The following is a 21,682-nucleotide window of genomic DNA, read 5'->3' on the forward strand; positions in this document are numbered from 1 at the left end:
TTTGTTCGTCCTTGGGAAAATACGTCTCCACACATAGAAAATGTGAGAACGATAGGGTGTCGAGGGGACATTTGCCATTAGTGTCGGCTTAGTCCTGACAGAAGTTCGTTTGGAGTCTGTATTTTGGAGAGTTTAAGTAACGACATTCAATAGGTTTGATTTCTCTGTATACATGACGTGGTGATGGTAGGGGGTATCTGAGATATGCCACCCGATGGTAACCAGTATTCAAGAGGGAACAAATTAATTTCAATTAATCTTGCATGGCAGCATAAAATTATAAGACATATAAAACGTATCTTTGATTTACTTAAGGCAAGTATCCTCGTTCGGTTCCAGGATTAATAACAAAAATGTTAGTGGTACATTTGGTGGTAGTGATTGCGCGCCATGTATTTACGGGGCTGTTGTCATCATCTGTTTGATGTAGCTTCTGGCTTCAGTGAATTCTCCTTGCACAGTTGCATTTATCGTTGCTGAGTTTGTCCAAACAATTGTGTTTGTAAGAAAAACATATTTCTGGCTATCTGACACACCAAATTTTGAGTTTTATGGGATCTATTTTGAATATAGATATTGTGTATTAGTAAGTTTAACATGTTAAAGGGTTCTGGGATGTTTCAACTGGTTAGCAAAGTATATTCTCAATGATGCCATGGTGGCATACCCGGTGGTTAATAGCAATGCTAATACCATTGTGAATAAATTGTCAAAAGTGTACTTTGTTCATTTGGGAATTCCTCAGAGGATAGTTTCTGATAATGGGCCACAATTTAAGTCGAAAAATTTTCAGAATGCAATGAAAACATGGGGGGTACAACTTGTTTACACTCCGGTGTACCATCCAAGCTCAAATTGGGTAGAGCGCTATCATTCGGAGTTGAACCGTTTGATGAGAATACTCTGTAATTCCAATCATAACAAATGGCCGGAAAGAGTACCTGAAGCTCTGCGCCTTCTGAATGGTTCCATTTCGTCACAAACAGGATATTCTCCAATGGAGTTGAGATTAAACATGACAAGGAGTTTGACCGATATACCGACGCTGGGGGTCGATGCTAACAATGTCACATGGAATGACAAGCTAGTTATGGCGAATCTGTCTAGCCTCAGTAAAAGGCAAAATAAATTGAAGCAACAAAATGCTAAGATGGATGTGAAACCTGTAGTGGCAGAGGGTATGCTAGTCTTCGTTAAGAATCAGATCTTAAGTGGCACCGGAGATAAGGTGATAAGGAAATATTGTGACCTCTTTGTCGGCCCTTATCTTTGTGTTAAGAACAGTAAAGATTCCACGCTTTCATTGATAGATTGTGTGACAGGAGAAAAATTGGACCACCAGTCGATAGAAAATTGTAAAGTTTGGAATTGTTCAGAGGACAAGGTAAAAATGTGGGTGAAAAGATTACTAGATTTGAATTTGGAAGGTGTGGATGAAATGTTACAGACGATGGGGTTTAGCTGTAAATCAGACGTGGTAGTTAAGGACAGTGTAGATAAACGCGGGGTAGGGGAAGTTCAAGGTTAAAATTTCTCGTATGGGTAAAGTGAGATTGAGCCTGCGGCGGGCGAGTTGACCAAGTAGGTGAAATTTCTGCGGCGTACTAGCATGCGAGATGAGCCTGAAATCTTCCTGATTGCTCCAAAATAAGGTGAAACATTTACAATAGTTATTAGCTCAGATAGAATGGATCCAGAAGCAAAATAAAAAGTTGTTTAGGTAGTTCCATGGGGGCTATGTTGAGTTTGCGGGTGAGGGCAGGTATGATGTGGTAAAGGTCAAGTTAGGTTATGCTTGCGGCGGGCTAATAGTCAAGTAAGTATAATGTTGCGGTGGGCCTAGGCATTTATTTGTTTCCTGCTCCAACCAAGAATATACAAGCCACTATGTTTTGCAAGACACCAAGACACATGCGGGGTTCCTTCTTTCGGGAGAATGATGAAGTCACCAGAGTTGGTGATCCGGGATATTTCATATTGTAAACAATAAAGTAATATGTCTGTATATATTAAATATGTATATTAGTGAATATGTAGAATATGAATGTTTATTTGATGTAAGTCTAAATTTAGTATTGTATCAAAAGTATTGTACGAGGGTTCAGCCCTATGTTGGGCGCCATTTATGACGAGCTGTCATAAGGTATTCTGGAAACTTGAGTTTCGTGTGTGTTTGCTGGGGTAAAGTAGCCCAACTTATGTCCTAAGACAATGAACTCGTCTAGTGCAGAGAATTCACGATAGGTGGAATGCCTATGCAATATAAAAACTTTGTTGCTTTAGTACTTACGCGAAGAATCGCTAGATGGCTCTGACCGTTGTGCGCGTTTAAATTGTAAATTCCTTTGTTTGATATCCGATTTTCTCGCGGTTTCCTTATGCACAAGGACATTTTGATGTGTCGGTCACTGCACGCATGGGCAATTCGCAATAAAGGCGCAAAATAATAAAATTTACAGCGTTTTGGTCTAGATGCCATTGGTTAATTAACAGCAAAAAGTTTATCTTAATAAGCATTACAATAGGTTCTTTAACGCATACACATATTTGTTAACGTGTGAGTTCTAAATCATGTAAATTGTTGTTTGGTAAAGACAATTGTGCTCTGCGAAAAAGAATGGTAGTTATCGATAGGGGTGTGCGGTGATCGAAACAGATCTTCCGGTAAAGAAAAATGGAGTGAAGAAAGTTATGTCACGACGATTGAAGAAATTGTAAATGTTTCCAGTGGTTTCTGGACGAATCTGACATCTGCTGTTAGGATAAAACGGCGGATAAAAGCATGGAGTAAAAGTACAACGCAGATAAAACGTTGGAAGTGAGTCGAGCTCTCGGTTCCCAGAGAGGTAAGGAGTGGACTCGTGCATGCTGGATTCTTCGTTCCGGAGACACAAGGTAAGGAAACTAAATTTCCTTAAGTGACTTTGAGAAGAAGAAAATTAAATCGTGGAACCTACAGATACGCAAAGTTCGTTTAAGAGATAGCTATCTCGCGTGTGTTGGAACTTATTTGACACGGTACTAGTACTCGTTACAAACCATGCGTTAATTACAAAATGGCCATCGACGCCATGTCTGGAAAAGGTTGTGTGCACACATAAAACGAACTATTCTCGTTCGAGAAACGTACAAAACATGCTAAAATAAATGAGTAACATGTTCCCAGATTGGTTTTACATCAATTTGAGGAAATAATATGGACTTTTGTAACCCATTTTATATAGCATAAAATGTGTATGCCTAATGACCATAAATGGTAATTTTTTCAATCACGTATCGACATTTGTTTCACGTCTCATAGTACAATAAGGACTGATTGATAATGCTCTCATATATAGGAAACATTTGTTATTTTCAACTCGATAAATAAGTTCATTGTTTCTTGTGTTTCTATTTGCGTTCTTCAACATTTCTTTCATTCGTATTTCGTTGTTTGTGTAAATGCTTAAATGATTAATTCTTCTTTTTCAGAAGGGGGAATTTCGCATGTGTAAATTGGGTTAGAGTTGTCACTATGGAAAGTGGTTATTGTTAGTTGTAAATCAATTATTACCATTTGAAACCCAAAGGTATAGAAATTTCTTTCGCAGTGCGCTGCGCGCGTCACCGGCGTTACCAGGCAAATTTTCGCAAAACAAATAATTCGAACTAATGACATTAGCACGTTTCAAAATCGTTGAGACTCAGTTATTGAGTCGTTGTTGTTTGGTTTAAATCAATAAGTTGAACGAATGTCATGTAGCTCGTCGCAAGATTGATGAGACTCAATTATTGAGTCGTTGCTGCTGGATTTAAACTAATAAATTTAATCTAATCTTATTTAGTCCGTCGCAAGATTACGAGGACTCAAGTGCAGAGGGGCTGCGTTATTGAATTTTTTGTTGGGTTTCAAGTAGGTTAATCTTTAGTTGGTTAATTGCTGTTGTTAAAGCTAATATTAATAATGGCAACGGAGCAGGAACCGGTTACATTAGATTCCTTGTTCGCCTTTATCAAGCAGAGTGATGAAAGGAATGATCAACGGTTCCAAGCGTCAAAAGCAAGTATTGAGTTGCTGAAGTCAGAATTAAATGACAGTAACCAATTGCTGAAGTCAGAATTGGATGACAGTAACAAATTGCTGAAGTCTGAACTTACCGCTCACACTAGTAGGTTGGTGGGGAAACTTCAGTCAGACCTCAGTGATACCAGCAAATGTATCTTAGACTTGCAGCAAGATGTTATTAAAACAAATGAGGGTCTGCACGATCTCACGTTTTCAGTATCACAGTACAGGGCTGAGTTGGTAGAAAAAAGGCATGAGTCTTTGACAAAGGAGTTTGATTTGTCAGGGAGTAAAGTTGAACTGATGAATGGTGTTGTAACTTCTTCTGCGGTCACCAATTGCATGTGTACTTCACATTCGGTCGAACATGACCACTGCACAGGCACTCTGACTTCCTGGTCAGAAAGTTATGCACAGAGTACCAGCGAACTGAACCGAAACAGAACGTTAGAGCAAAAACACCACAAGGGTAATAAAGGAAAATATTTGATAAGCGAGGAGTGGTCTTTTGGGGTGTCGGGTAACAGAGACGAGTCTTTCCCTGTCGGCTTTTGCACAAAAGATGCATCTTTCCCAAAACCGAGCTTGCAAATTCCTTTACTGGGTGTTGGTTGTAAACAAAGTGGTTCTCTAGGTTCATCTTCGTTGAGTAAGCGTGTCCACACGGTGCAAGTTGATACAGGGTGTCCAGAAAGTAAGGTGGATTCTCATTGCCTACACTCAAATGCTGTATCATCTCAGAACAAATCTATCCTGTCTGTTGTGTCTGTTGGGGAAAATAGTATTGACTTACCTTTAGTGTCCATAGTTCAAGATCATTCGGTACACAACGTAGTCATACCAGTAGTTGGTTATCCATTGCAGACTGTTGTGAGGAATTCAGTGATCGAACCCAGAAGTTGCATTAGGTGTGGTCCTATGCGTGTTCTTATGCCCAAAAGAATTGCCAGTATGGCATGTGTCGTTTCTTTCATGAAATTAGGCACTGGTTATTCAGTCAGATATGGAAGGCCCATCAGAGTTAAAATGAAGTCACCTACTGACTCACTTCCCAAGAAAACTTTGGTAGTAAGTCAAACTGTTGCTGGAGGAAGAGTGTCCCTCCATCCAAGCCATATTAGGAAGAGAAGAACAAAAAGGTCTCCTCGGAAAAGTACCAATACAAAAGTTTGGGGGGAAATTTTGAGTATTTGTCTTCTCTTGGCTTTGTCTCTTTGGTACAGGGTTAGAATGATCTGGCATCGCACTCATGTCAGAAGAAAATGGCATGGGATGCATATGGTTGAGTATGATTGCTCAAAGATGAAGCCTGTTGAGATCATCGGCGCAATCATCACTCTTTAATCATTGATAGTAACTTCGCTTTGTATAAAATGTAAATATTAAAGATAATATATTTAGTTTGACGGATTTAATAACGTATGTATCTTTGGGAAGTTTAAAATAAATTTTTGAATATAATTATCATTTGAATACTAACTTATGTTTATGTTGAAACGTAAGTTCAGTTGGGGTCTAGTGTCAAGTTGATAGCTCAGGAAAGATATTTGATGGACAGTCTGATGCGGGAAATTTGTAATGGGAGCATTTAACAAGTCGAGCAGCCTCACTATCATTTTGGAGCCAACAGCTTTTAAGTGGGCAGTATCATTTTGAATTTGTTGTTACATGTGCATGCAAGTTTCATTGTAAAATTTTGTGCGAATTTCTCGGGTAGAATCGTGTTGATTGGCGTTCTAAAGAAACACAAGGGAACATCATGGACACTAGATGTTGTATTTGTTCGTCCTTGGGAAAATACGTCTCCACACATAGAAAATGTGAGAACGATAGGGTGTCGAGGGGACATTTGCCATTAGTGTCGGCTTAGTCCTGACAGAAGTTCGTTTGGAGTCTGTATTTTGGAGAGTTTAAGTAACGACATTCAATAGGTTTGATTTCTCTGTATACATGACGTGGTGATGGTAGGGGGTATCTGAGATATGCCACCCGATGGTAACCAGTATTCAAGAGGGAACAAATTAATTTCAATTAATCTTGCATGGCAGCATAAAATTATAAGACATATAAAACGTATCTTTGATTTACTTAAGGCAAGTATCCTCGTTCGGTTCCAGGATTAATAACAAAAATGTTAGTGGTACATTTGGTGGTAGTGATTGCGCGCCATGTATTTACGGGGCTGTTGTCATCATCTGTTTGATGTAGCTTCTGGCTTCAGTGAATTCTCCTTGCACAGTTGCATTTATCGTTGCTGAGTTTGTCCAAACAATTGTGTTTGTAAGAAAAACATATTTCTGGCTATCTGACACACCAAATTTTGAGTTTTATGGGATCTATTTTGAATATAGATATTGTGTATTAGTAAGTTTAACATGTTAAAGGGTTCTGGGATGTTTCAACTGGTTAGCAAAGTATATTCTCAATGATGCCATGGTGGCATACCCGGTGGTTAATAGCAATGCTAATACCATTGTGAATAAATTGTCAAAAGTGTACTTTGTTCATTTGGGAATTCCTCAGAGGATAGTTTCTGATAATGGGCCACAATTTAAGTCGAAAAATTTTCAGAATGCAATGAAAACATGGGGGGTACAACTTGTTTACACTCCGGTGTACCATCCAAGCTCAAATTGGGTAGAGCGCTATCATTCGGAGTTGAACCGTTTGATGAGAATACTCTGTAATTCCAATCATAACAAATGGCCGGAAAGAGTACCTGAAGCTCTGCGCCTTCTGAATGGTTCCATTTCGTCACAAACAGGATATTCTCCAATGGAGTTGAGATTAAACATGACAAGGAGTTTGACCGATATACCGACGCTGGGGGTCGATGCTAACAATGTCACATGGAATGACAAGCTAGTTATGGCGAATCTGTCTAGCCTCAGTAAAAGGCAAAATAAATTGAAGCAACAAAATGCTAAGATGGATGTGAAACCTGTAGTGGCAGAGGGTATGCTAGTCTTCGTTAAGAATCAGATCTTAAGTGGCACCGGAGATAAGGTGATAAGGAAATATTGTGACCTCTTTGTCGGCCCTTATCTTTGTGTTAAGAACAGTAAAGATTCCACGCTTTCATTGATAGATTGTGTGACAGGAGAAAAATTGGACCACCAGTCGATAGAAAATTGTAAAGTTTGGAATTGTTCAGAGGACAAGGTAAAAATGTGGGTGAAAAGATTACTAGATTTGAATTTGGAAGGTGTGGATGAAATGTTACAGACGATGGGGTTTAGCTGTAAATCAGACGTGGTAGTTAAGGACAGTGTAGATAAACGCGGGGTAGGGGAAGTTCAAGGTTAAAATTTCTCGTATGGGTAAAGTGAGATTGAGCCTGCGGCGGGCGAGTTGACCAAGTAGGTGAAATTTCTGCGGCGTACTAGCATGCGAGATGAGCCTGAAATCTTCCTGATTGCTCCAAAATAAGGTGAAACATTTACAATAGTTATTAGCTCAGATAGAATGGATCCAGAAGCAAAATAAAAAGTTGTTTAGGTAGTTCCATGGGGGCTATGTTGAGTTTGCGGGTGAGGGCAGGTATGATGTGGTAAAGGTCAAGTTAGGTTATGCTTGCGGCGGGCTAATAGTCAAGTAAGTATAATGTTGCGGTGGGCCTAGGCATTTATTTGTTTCCTGCTCCAACCAAGAATATACAAGCCACTATGTTTTGCAAGACACCAAGACACATGCGGGGTTCCTTCTTTCGGGAGAATGATGAAGTCACCAGAGTTGGTGATCCGGGATATTTCATATTGTAAACAATAAAGTAATATGTCTGTATATATTAAATATGTATATTAGTGAATATGTAGAATATGAATGTTTATTTGATGTAAGTCTAAATTTAGTATTGTATCAAAAGTATTGTACGAGGGTTCAGCCCTATGTTGGGCGCCATTTATGACGAGCTGTCATAAGGTATTCTGGAAACTTGAGTTTCGTGTGTGTTTGCTGGGGTAAAGTAGCCCAACTTATGTCCTAAGACAATGAACTCGTCTAGTGCAGAGAATTCACGATAGGTGGAATGCCTATGCAATATAAAAACTTTGTTGCTTTAGTACTTACGCGAAGAATCGCTAGATGGCTCTGACCGTTGTGCGCGTTTAAATTGTAAATTCCTTTGTTTGATATCCGATTTTCTCGCGGTTTCCTTATGCACAAGGACATTTTGATGTGTCGGTCACTGCACGCATGGGCAATTCGCAATAAAGGCGCAAAATAATAAAATTTACAGCGTTTTGGTCTAGATGCCATTGGTTAATTAACAGCAAAAAGTTTATCTTAATAAGCATTACAATAGGTTCTTTAACGCATACACATATTTGTTAACGTGTGAGTTCTAAATCATGTAAATTGTTGTTTGGTAAAGACAATTGTGCTCTGCGAAAAAGAATGGTAGTTATCGATAGGGGTGTGCGGTGATCGAAACAGATCTTCCGGTAAAGAAAAATGGAGTGAAGAAAGTTATGTCACGACGATTGAAGAAATTGTAAATGTTTCCAGTGGTTTCTGGACGAATCTGACATCTGCTGTTAGGATAAAACGGCGGATAAAAGCATGGAGTAAAAGTACAACGCAGATAAAACGTTGGAAGTGAGTCGAGCTCTCGGTTCCCAGAGAGGTAAGGAGTGGACTCGTGCATGCTGGATTCTTCGTTCCGGAGACACAAGGTAAGGAAACTAAATTTCCTTAAGTGACTTTGAGAAGAAGAAAATTAAATCGTGGAACCTACAGATACGCAAAGTTCGTTTAAGAGATAGCTATCTCGCGTGTGTTGGAACTTATTTGACACGGTACTAGTACTCGTTACAAACCATGCGTTAATTACAAAATGGCCATCGACGCCATGTCTGGAAAAGGTTGTGTGCACACATAAAACGAACTATTCTCGTTCGAGAAACGTACAAAACATGCTAAAATAAATGAGTAACATGTTCCCAGATTGGTTTTACATCAATTTGAGGAAATAATATGGACTTTTGTAACCCATTTTATATAGCATAAAATGTGTATGCCTAATGACCATAAATGGTAATTTTTTCAATCACGTATCGACATTTGTTTCACGTCTCATAGTACAATAAGGACTGATTGATAATGCTCTCATATATAGGAAACATTTGTTATTTTCAACTCGATAAATAAGTTCATTGTTTCTTGTGTTTCTATTTGCGTTCTTCAACATTTCTTTCATTCGTATTTCGTTGTTTGTGTAAATGCTTAAATGATTAATTCTTCTTTTTCAGAAGGGGGAATTTCGCATGTGTAAATTGGGTTAGAGTTGTCACTATGGAAAGTGGTTATTGTTAGTTGTAAATCAATTATTACCATTTGAAACCCAAAGGTATAGAAATTTCTTTCGCAGTGCGCTGCGCGCGTCACCGGCGTTACCAGGCAAATTTTCGCAAAACAAATAATTCGAACTAATGACATTAGCACGTTTCAAAATCGTTGAGACTCAGTTATTGAGTCGTTGTTGTTTGGTTTAAATCAATAAGTTGAACGAATGTCATGTAGCTCGTCGCAAGATTGATGAGACTCAATTATTGAGTCGTTGCTGCTGGATTTAAACTAATAAATTTAATCTAATCTTATTTAGTCCGTCGCATGTTATACACATCCTAATTTTTACATTGCCAGAGGGTGAGTAAAAAGTCAGGAATCATAGCCTAATGTGTGACTACGGTATGTATGTGTGTTTCAGGTGCTGACAAAGACGAGCGTGTTGAAGTGGTATTGCTGGCTGGCAGTCGCAGTACAGGAGATGTTGCTACAGAATTCAAACGTCTACTCCCCGATAGAGACCCAATCGCACATAGTAGTGCAGTCGTTACAGCGCCTTGAATAACGTAGTGTGGAAAACGACCAAGAAACTGGTTCCCAAGACGGATGACAACATAGATGGCAGTGCGATTAGTACGAGTTCTAATTTTGTTATGAAAGTAATGCGGCTTATTTAGTTTTTGGAATATATTGTGTAGATTTGTTTGTCTTGAAACGCGGTACGTGAATTGATGGAAACAGTTATATTTGTGGAGTGATTTGCAGTCACGAAATGACATTAATTTGGAAAGAAAAGTAAAATAAAATAAATAAATAAATAGCATGCGTAACACAAGAAGAAACATCGCAAAGTGATTCCGGACGTCAGGTGTTTTATTGTGTACTAGAGTTTTATTTTTCTATGTTATTGTTATTAGAATATAAATAGTATCCTGAGAGATATTTCATACCGAGGCGACAAACCACAAGTGTCGCTTCGAAGCGAGCAGTCCGTAATCAATGCAGCCTTTCGAACCGTAGGGACACAAGCTCTGACTGCACCGTTTCCTCAAGGAGATTTTACACCAAAGCGACACGCGACAAACGATACGAGGATTTCACACCAAAGCGACACGGGTCCTTCGGTCCAAGGCAACTTTCATACCGAAGCGACACATGTTGCTTGGAAACGAGCCAATCAAGAGCAACATTTCACATCGTAGCGGCATGACGGGAAGCACAGGCCAGCGTTCGGTTGGTGAAATCCTCAAGCGATAAGTGTCGCGTGCCGCTTGTCGCTTTGGTGCGCGATCTCCCTAAAGCAAGACACTCATTGCATCGCGCATGCGCGAACAACAAACCACGGCAACATGTTGCAAGCTATTGAGGCAATGGCCCAGTTTGAGCTACGCACAAGCGACAAAGCGACACGTGTAGCTTATCGTGTCGCCTAGTTCTGTTGTTGTAATGTGCGGTTTATCGTGGATCGCTTGTCACTTAGTTGGGAATTCCCCCTGTAGCGCGTCGCTTCGGTCTGGGCACCGTTCCTTTAAGGAGCTTTCCGACAGAAGTAACAAGTAGCACGCGAATACGACATATGAACGTGTCGTTTGCTGTTTGGACCCTCATGTGCAATGAATGCTATTTTACAGTCTGGAAGTGTGTGTCACTAGTCTGACAGTGTGAACATCCCGTGTCGCTTGTCCCATTGGTTTGAAAGTTGCCTTACACTCATGTCGATGGCACTAAGAAAGTTTTGTGGGGTTCCCCTTGTCGTTTTATGCAATCATCATTATCATCATCGGCGCGATTAGTTTAAAGCGGAAGAAAAGAGGCAGTAAATATCCAAAACACAAATACTTCAGAGTATATATCTTTAAAAGAAATGATGATGATGATAATAATAATGAAACTAATTCATACACAAAAATTTAGTTGCCAAGAGCATTCCACGCGTATGTTTTCTCCCGTATTATTAACGAAAGTATGACGATAACAGGACGTGGTCGACTGTCTAGAATGTTCGTTAATATCTTCGCGACCACTGTACCAAATATCATAGCAATTATCACATTCATAGAAATGCTTCATGCGAAAACTCCATTTACTTCCATTATAAGCAGACGAATACCATGCACCGAGACCAACATCAGCGCCTCTAGCGGTATCATTTTGGAGTGGAACCAGCCAGAGATGCCAGAACAGTGCCGTTTTCCACACTACGTTATTCAAGGCGCTGTGCAGTCGTGAAGTCTACATCCCGATAGACTTCACGACTGCACTATGTGCGATTGGGTGTCTATCGGGGAGTAGACGGTTGAATTCTGTAGCAACATCTCCTGCACTGCGACTGCCAGCCAGCAATACCACTTCAACACGCTCGTCTTTGGTTAGCACCTGAAACACACATACATACAGTAGTCACACATTAGTATATGATTCCTGACTTTTGACTCACCCTATATATACACACACACACACACACACACACACACACACTAATCATAATACATATTTTTAAATAAAAATATTGTACATATATTGATATAAATATATTTATTTTGGACACGCTTTCGTTGAGTTTTGATCGATTTTGAAATGTCACTTCCTTTATTACAGAATTAGTGCAAAATGATTACTAAACCAATGGGAGATGTTTCGAACCGTTAAACCCTCCCCTTATATCCTCTAACCCTGATCCAGTGGCTAGTTCAGAGACTGCGGCATAGGAATTAGCTCCTATTTTAATATTGCAACCACAGAAAATAATACATACAGTTTCTTCTCTTCGGTTGAATTCTGGCTCTCGTGTAGATATGCCGAAATACACAATACATTCACATGGAAACATCGCACTTCTCGAATAAAATGTAACTAAAAATAACAATAGCACTAAAATGATCACATTGTAAATTTCGATCCTTAGTGGCGCTGCTAAAAATTACGGTTGAAGTCACTGGCGTACGCAGTATTTTTTTCGCGGGGTGCTGGATACACAAGATATTTTGTATATTTAGAACTTTCAATTCTCAAAAACGAAAATCGTGGGTCATTTTACAGGGGGATTTGAATTACCACTGTGTTTCCTTTACTACTACATTGATTTGAAAAAGTTGATTTTCTCAAAATTTCGGAGAGGGCTGTAGCCCCTCTGCATACGCCAGTGATTGAAGCCATAAAGCCATCGATATAGCATTTCTCCTAGTTCATAGACGTGATGAAAGTTTGCATTAAAATATGCCCAATATAACAATAATTTTATCTGCTCCACGTTTCAATTGTTGAAAGCATAGCCCGGGTTGCGATTGTTGAATCTCGTTGCATGGAAGCCTGTACATGTCCATGCTCAGTTGATTGAAGCCAAATCGCTCGTATTTTGAGTGACATTTCGAGATTAAGCGGATGTCAATGATGCAAAACGTTCAGGAAGCTGACCAACCAGCACTAGAGATGGCGTGGATGGAAGATTTGAAAGGATTGACACCATCTGTCGCAGAAGAACCACGCGCAGAGATACTGCACTGCTCCAGGGACGGAGGAGACGCCATCTTGGGCACAACATCAGAACCACCACACCATGGATGGAAATTGGGACACGAGAGCAGAGATGAAAGTGGGAAGGAGAAGATCTACATTGAATAATGTAAAGTGGCTGATACATTAGACGTGCCGAAGATCTGGAGAAGAAGTGAAGCAGACTATGCAGAAACTAAAGATTCTGCTTCAAAATGCAAAGAGCTTTTCCTCAAGTGAAAATTAAACAAAGTAAATTCAAAATTAGAGGAATCTTTGCACAGGAAGACGCGCAAGGAAACCTCTTTCTGCCTGAAGAAAATCAGGAAAGTAGATTTGGACTGGGTCTTAGTGTGTGATTTGACCAAGAAGATCCACGCAGCTGGCAATGAGATTACTGCAAAGTTTGATGAACATCTGTGTGAATTGAAACCTCAGCTGAAAAGTTCCTCCTGGGAAATCCTAATGAGAATAGACACGATTTGCAAAAATTTCGCGAAGAAGCAGCAGCTAGAAGCGAAAAAGACGTGCCTCAGTTTGGAAAAATTGCTTCGTGAAGAGCTTACATCAATTGTGGTTCCTTCCATTCAGAAGAAATCGAAATTTAGTTCTGTGATTTGATACTTCATATCTTGCGTTCGGTTGTGATGCTTTTAACTGGCTACAAACAAACTGTAACTACCTGATGTGGACAACATTGATCTACTATAACGTTATACACGATGAAGACTTCAACCGCTTAATGCGGTATCTACCTGGATGTGAGGTGTAAATAGTTAGGTTAGGGATTGAAAATAGTTGCGTTAAGGGGTGTAAATAGTTAGTTAAGACTGTAAATAGTTATAATAAGATTGTAAATATTAGTTTAAGTTAGGAATAATCAGCTGTGCGTGAAAACCCAATCTTGACATGTGGCCAATTTTAAGTTACTATTGAACTTGAAGCGGCCAAACAGATCCTTGACAAGAATTCCTTTCATTTCTGTGGAAGGTAGAACACTGATGCATTAGCGTAATCCTAGAAGTGTCCTTTGATGGAGTGAATTGACTTTGAAGTAAAGTCTGAAGGCAGTGTACGTGATGATATGAGGTACTTGTATATATATATATATATATATATATATATATATATATATATATATATATATATATATATATATATATATATATAAAAAAAAGGGCGATTTGAATTCCTAAGACAAAATAGTCTAAACTTCAGTAAACCGATAGCAGAACTTATGTACGCAGTGTAGAGTGAACGAGTAAACGAGGTAAGATGGAAAAGTGAAAGACAGAGTTTAAGATCATTAATATCTCAACGTAGCCAACATCAGGCGAAGAATCAGTCATTTAATAAAATTGCAGTGTAATTGAAATCTGATACTTGCGTTTCTTTTAACTTTTACAGTATCTGCTTACAGAAGGATAAAACAGCCACCGCGGTGGCTGATCTTGACACCGAAGGTTCCTGGTCCGGTGACGGATGTTTATGTGCTTTCGTTCATTAGTTTTATCGGATTCGTCATTGATTCTCATCCTTAGTGTTGTTAAAAATGAAAGAAAGTGACACGACGTTTAAATACAAGGACCAAATACGTATTAAGATTGTAGAAAAAGAGCTGAACTTCGAACATAATGCAAAGTTCTTCCAAGTCATATAATCCATTCCTACAATATATTGCCGCAATTGTATACTGTACAGTTTAAAAACCTGATTTTATTACTTATCTAAGACTCCCACTCCTTCCCAACTCACTCATGTGTTTCTTTCCGTGTGACAAATTATTTTTCACGGTTCTACACTTAAGGTACCTTAAGGGGAGTTTCAATTTCCTATATGGACAATGTTAGCGTAATTGTCGTCACTTTATGTTCCATTTTCACACAAACGTATGTTAAGATGGAATTTTAACATCACTTTAGCACAGGTTTTCCTATCATCATATTTATATTATTTAAATAATGAAAGCAAACATTAGAAAATCAATTTTGGAACAGAATAATCAACTCTAACAAATGTAATACAATACAAGGCTATATCTTTGCAGATGAACCCCTCTCATTACATATATCTGCATGTTCAGTTCTCCACGTTATCTAATGTGCATTACTTCATAAAATATTAGATTGTGCTTGGTCACTTGATAGTTAATATCATGTTTTACACTATATCATCTTAAACGATAGAGTTCCAGCTTTCAGATGCAATCAATATCTGAAAATAGATATTTTTTTAAAAAATAAATTAGCCATTGGAAGGCTATTAATGGAGTTAATACAATGCTTCTGTGTGATTTTCAAATTTACATTACACAACTTCACGCGACATGTAAAGATGAGATGTAAACAGTGGCGGCGATTGGGTTCCAAAACTAGGGGGGGGGGGACAAGGACAGTTTATTTTCCCTTGTTAGATAAGGTTTAGCATAGTGCTGGGACAAAAGTGACAAAAAGTGCGGGGGGAGGAACTTCTGGAGGATTTTCCATGACAAATTTTGAAAGAATTGTGTATTTTCTAAACAATATTTTAGTAAAATCCTGAAAAATAGCCTTAAATATGCAAATGAGATTAAACGGTATATCGACATCAATCGATGTAGACATATCGACGTATAGATTAAATTATCGTTCATTTTACGAATCTTATATTTCTATTATTACAATTTGTTGTTATTTGTGTGAATGTAAACATGAGTTTCGTTAAGTAAATGTCTAAATACAGTAAAACCTCGTTAATTCGGACTCCGATAAGCCGGACTTCGCTTAATCCAGACAGGTAAAAGACTAAAAAAAGCAGAATGCAAGGTTTTAAAAGTGGCTAGAAGTCAACAATCGCATTCGTCATATTGCTCCGTAACGGCTAACAATACGTACATCCAACGTCCATGGGAGAACTTCCCAAAGAAAAGCCAGTCAACCACTGATGAAATTCTGTTTTCCGCAGACATTCGGGAAGAAGCCGCATTGGCACAGGAATGCCCTTTAAATACACCATAATAAACGTGTTTTGTTGCTGTAAACAGAGTTTTAATGTACTTTCTACTGTTTTTTAGGTTATTTTAGTTAATCCGGACTTTCGTTAAACCGGTGAACTTATCTCCTCATTAGTCCGGATTAACGAGGTTTTACTGTATGTAGGGGTGTAAGGGGTGACCTTCCACGTAGTACACCCAAATGTCAACCTCACTTCCACGTTAGTACACCCTGGACTGAAGACTAACGAGGCTCTGGCGACTGGCCCAATGGCCAGTATAATTTTGTTTGTATTGTCCTGTTCTTTTGTCCTTATGTGTGCTGAGTGCCCCTTTACAGCCTCAGCTTTTAACGAAAGTCAGAATATTTTAATATTTTATGATTTTAGTTCTGCAACGATAGAGTTGTTATTTGTAACGATAAGGGGCTGGACCCCGTATAATGTGACGGGTGCAAAATAGCCTTAGTGCTGACGCACCCAAAATTTTAAATTCAAATTCAAATTCAAATTTTACTGTATGTAGTTTCTTATTTTACAGTCGCGTATTTGTATATATTAATTACGGAGGTTATTGATTTGGTGTTTTAAGTCCACTTTATGTACAGTAAGGCTAATCGGGACTGGACCTACAGTTTAAAGTGGAATCCGAACCACTCTGCCTTCATCGGGTATCTAACCAGGGACCCCTTCATTACAAGGCAACGACGCTGCCAATGCGCGATCAGTACGGCCAAGGAAGACGAAACTACCTGGAAAGGACGATTCTAAACGCGAGAGGGGAAGCAGGGAGAAGCACTCGCCGAACTACCGTGTGGTATTTCGCTTGCGTGGGTTCGCTTGTTGTGTTTATTACCGCTTTCTGTGTTGTGTTTGTGATTTGTGATGGCTCTTACAATTGGCAACAAACCGTTTCGAAGTGGAATGAGGAAAATTGGGACGTTTTGACCCCTGTTGCACATTCTACAAAACACCCTCGTTTTGCTAGAAAATGTCACAAGCCATTCAGTTACTACATTTACACTTATAATACTATATACAACAATATTATTATTATTATTGAATACTATCCTGATTAATGTTGTGTACATTTGTGCTAATTATAATATTTACTAAGAAGATCAATTTAATTGAATGATCTAAAATAAAGCTACTGGTTTACAAACAAGTTTATCTACTAATGTGACGATATGAATACTTTCCTGATATGTTCTGTTTGCTGATATAGTATATGACTGGCTTACATAACCCTTACATAATTCGTAAACATCTCTGTATGTATTTTGGCGGCGATGTTACTACGTTGAAACTTCATTGCTGTTTCTACAGCAGACGATTTTCAAGGAACCCGCTTGCTGTCCAAAGCTCCGTCACTCCTATTTAGCCACTGAACGCGTCCGGTTGGCGCATGCGCATTTCCGTCCATGGGCTCGGCTAAGGCAGCCAGACAGTGAACGAAACACTCAGGTTCATCATGGCGCTTTGGCAATTGTATCGGTGGAATATATTTTATGATTAACGGTAAATTCCATACCGGTTCGTCCCTGTTGTTATTTACAACAAAAAAGAAATCAAAATATTTGCAAAATCCTCACCCCCAATCCGTCAATGCACCGACCCATTCACATTACCTTGATGTCAGTTACTAAGAAGTCTCCGACCTTGCGATGAATGACGTACTTCACGCTGATTCATGACAGTCTAACAGGGCGGCAGACATTACCTGCGCAAAGAGCGTCGGCAAGTTGTTAAACAAGATCCGATTACATAACTTCCGAAGAAGAGCTTGGAGATTCAATCTATAAATACAAAAGAGTCCAGGAACTCTATTTAGAGGATGTTGAACGCATTCTCACCTAGTCGAATGTAATCTTGTCTGGGCTGTGATAAAAATCACATCTGTCTGCGGAATTATTGACGTCTGAGAAAACAACCGCAGGTTTTTTATTTTCGCTATTTAGCATGTTGTCCTGATAATTTGCAAGCTCACAGAACTCTCCAAAGCAGGAGTTTTCAAACTTTTAGCTCTCGTGGCGATATTTCATAACAAGGAATGTTGTTTTCTGTTACTTACAGGACGTAAGTTACAGCAATTATTCCTACTACTATTATTATTATTATTATTATTTATAATAGGGTTATATTTAAGCTTACAGTCTATTATACACTCATTACACTGGGGAACAAAAAAAATATTTTATTTTGTGGCATAAAGTTTAATAACAGTTTCAGCACACAAAACAGCTGTGATTGCCAATTGTATGATTGGTTCAGTTGAATTGGCTCCAGTTACAAAAATAAACACACCATGGAAAATGTAGGAGGTAAAATTACTCCACACTTTTCTCGGTAATATCAAAATTTGATAATGGGCTGAAATTCCCATTAAGAAACTTATTTATTTAGTTGTAAATTGTTGCTAGGCAACTTATGAAGCATTGCTAGGCAATATATCTCTTAATGTTGAATTTTGTGGTATAACAACTAAGCAAAATGCGTTTAATGTGAATACATTGGAAATATGAGTTCCTCACGTAGTAAGTGTTTCAATAACCCAAATGTTTTTTGCTATATATGTGGAATATATTGTCTACCATCACAGAGAAGAAATATCACGGATGTAGTGAGAGATTTGTATCAGGCTTATTTTGCCAAAAATCTGGGACAACAGAATAAAAAATGGGTCCCACATATAGTTTGCAAAACTTGTTTGGAATCACTTCGTTATTGGGGCCAATGCGGACGAAAGGGACTCAAATTTAGAGTGTCCATGACATGGAGTGAACCAAAAAATCATGTTAATGATTGCTATTTTTTTGCTGTGAATGTTAAAGGCATGAATAGATTCAAAAAGCGTAATTGGGTATACCCTAATGTAGAGTCAGCAAAGCGGCCAATACTTCACAGTGAAAATTTACCTTTACCAGTATGTACCTTTTCGCAAATTATCGACAATGACGTTGAGATATCAGATGAAAGTGCTAGTGACAATAAAAACGAAAGTGATTTTGAAAGATGTAGTTCTATCATTCTCCCAAAGCGAACTGAATGATTTAATTCGTGACCTAAATTTGTCAAAAAAATCATCTGAGATTCTAGCATCGCGACTAAGAGAAAAACATTGTCTTCAGCCTGGTGTTACTGTAACATCATATAGAACAAGAGAACACAATATTCTTCCTTACTTTAGCGAAGACAATGATCTTGTTTATTGTAACAATATTCCTGAGCTTTTGCTGCTGTTAGATCTATCAATATATCGCCCAGAAGATTGGCGTTTATTTCTGGACAGTTCTAAAAGAAGTTTGAAATGTGTTTTACTACACAATGGTAATAAACATCCTTCAGTTCCTATAGGACACTCAACAAAGCTTAAGGAAGAATACCAAAACATAAAAATGGTCTTAGAAAAAATTGAATAGTATGCTGAACATAAGTGGCTCGTGTGTGTGGATTTGAAGATGGTGAATTTTTTACTAGGACAGCAAAGTGGGTACGCAAAATATCCCTGTTTGCTATGTTTGTGGGATAGTCGTGCTAGAGAAAAGCATTGGACGATAAAAGTTTGGCCCCCAAGGGAAAATATTAGTCGGAAAAGCTAATATCATTCATGAACCGCTGATAGATAGGGACAAAATCATCCTTCCGCCATTGCATATTAAACTTGGGTTGATAAAACAGTTTGTCAAGGCCTTAGATACAAGTGGTGATTGTTTCAAATATATATGGCACACTTTTCCAGGACTAAGTATTGAAAAATTGAAGGCAGGAATCTTTGACGGACCACAAATTCGTACACTTATAAATGATGCCAATTTTACAACTTACATGTCTTACATCGAATCTGAGGCCTGGCTGAGCTTTGTGTCCGTCGTCAAAAACTTTTTGGGGAATCACAGAGCAGAAAACTACCGCGATATAATTGGAAATATGTTGAAAAATTTTGAGAAATTGGGATCTAATATGAGTGTGAAGATACATTTTCTACATAGCCACATTGACAGATTCCCTGAGAACCTTGGTGATTTTAGTGAAGAACAGGGAGAAAGGTTCCATCAGGATATAAGGATAATGGAAGAAAGGTACCAGGGACGGTGGGATCGCCACATGATGGCCGACTGCTGTTGGAGCTTACAGAGGGATTGTCCTAAAAAGCAATACAGCAGGAAATCGTATAGAAAACGTTTCACATAGTTTGTTACTTCATTGTGTATATATTTTCTTAATTATTATGATCATAGGCCTATATAAATTTATTTTTATAATAATGATTGTAATCACAAAAAGAAATATTAAATTGTTGTTGGAAGTTCATTTATATGTATGTCTTATGTTTCCGCCATTTTGGTTTAGTTGCATTTATTTCATAAATTAGAGCCAATTCAGGAAATATATTATTATATCATTATTCAGCAGCATGTAATCGTCCTAAATTAGGTCTCAAACACTGTGCCGCAATTTCACTGTTCCCCAGTGTTATCTAACTAAAAAAAAACAGCTTCTTGTCAGTATACAGTTATGCAAATTGTATATACTAGGGTGAATCAAAAAGTAAGTTACACCCGACCCGTGTTCCTGTACTAGAGAGAGATAAAATAATCACGCTTGGTGGCAACACTGTCTGGAATGTTTTCTTCACACACCAGAACCAGCCGTGCTTCAGCTGGTTTAGTATGCGAGTAGTCACATTGTGAGTATGCCGCGTCGTATTGAGGTGGCGTCCAACATTGAGGTGAGCTTCTCGTCCGATTTTTGTGGGCACAAAGGCATAATCGGAGTAAAATCCATCGCCAAATTATCGAGGTGTATGGTGAGAATGCGATGTCACGCTCCATGATCAGGAAAGGTGCCAGATGTTCGAAGAGGAAAGAACGAACGTGAAAGACGAACAGTGTGTTGGGCAGCCTGCAACTATGAACACTATCGACAACACGGAGCTTGTGAATGCAGTCATCCTTGCCAACCGCCACGTGAAAATTAAAAGAGATTGCAAGTGATATATCCTACGATAGTGTGTCTATGCTGATTCATCACCAGTTGGGTGTATCGTAAACTGTGCTCTCACTGGGTGCCGCGATTGTTAACCGATAAACACAAAAGTCAACTCAATTTTAATTTTCAACTTTACTCCTTGCGCGATCCAAGGTTTGCTCTTCGTTTACAAAACAGAACATTTACGAGAGGTAGCGTGGGAATCAAACAGGATGGATAAAGCACTCGGTGATTACAAAATGCAATCAATGACGGTTTCTAACCACACATTCGCACATATTATTAGCATTTTACCAACTAGGACGACGTTTACAAACAACGAAGTCAGTGGCGGCTTGTAACCGCAATTCGCAATTATCTCGAAAACGGCTCGTTTGCAGACCCATGTTTACTAAGACTCTTTTTGCTTCTATTATTGTGTACTTTCATCTGTGTCAGTTTGCGCTATTACTTTTGAGACACCCTGTACATATATTTTCTAAAAAACATAAGTAGTAGTAGTAGCAGTAATAACAATAATAATAAAAAATAATAGCAACAGTAAAAGTAGTAATAATAGCAATATTAATAATAATAATAGACCCTGTCCCCTCCCCTGAGCAAAAAAATCCTACGCGCGGCCTTGCATATGGCGTGACCAAGAAAGATCAACACAAAATCTCTTCATGTGTGTATTTATTGTTGGTACATATACAAGTAAAGAAAATATAATGTGTTATTAATACAGGCGGTGCACAATTTTTTAACATTTATAAGCTGGTGTCATTTCATTCAACAATACGATATTCATGAGATAAAAAGTTCCAGAAAGTAAAGATAAGCTGAATAATAATGTTTAAAACGGCAAACATGAATATTTGGATTTCTTCATTTAATTGTAGGCCTGTTTTTTTTAAC

The 21,682-nt window shown here is 38.5% G+C and overlaps 1 protein-coding gene across 2 annotated transcripts in view; it reads right to left on the bottom strand.

Annotated features, from left to right (window-relative positions):
- The window catches only part of LOC145979567 (peroxisomal leader peptide-processing protease), a 606,981-nt gene that overhangs the window by 153,667 nt on the left and 431,632 nt on the right, over positions 1-21,682 (bottom strand). The window lies entirely within an intron of this gene.

Source organism: Lepisma saccharinum, chromosome 26 (genome assembly GCF_977018435.1).
Source record: "Lepisma saccharinum chromosome 26, izLepSacc3.1, whole genome shotgun sequence".
In the NCBI taxonomy this organism is placed as follows: Eukaryota; Metazoa; Arthropoda; class Insecta; order Zygentoma; family Lepismatidae; genus Lepisma; species Lepisma saccharinum.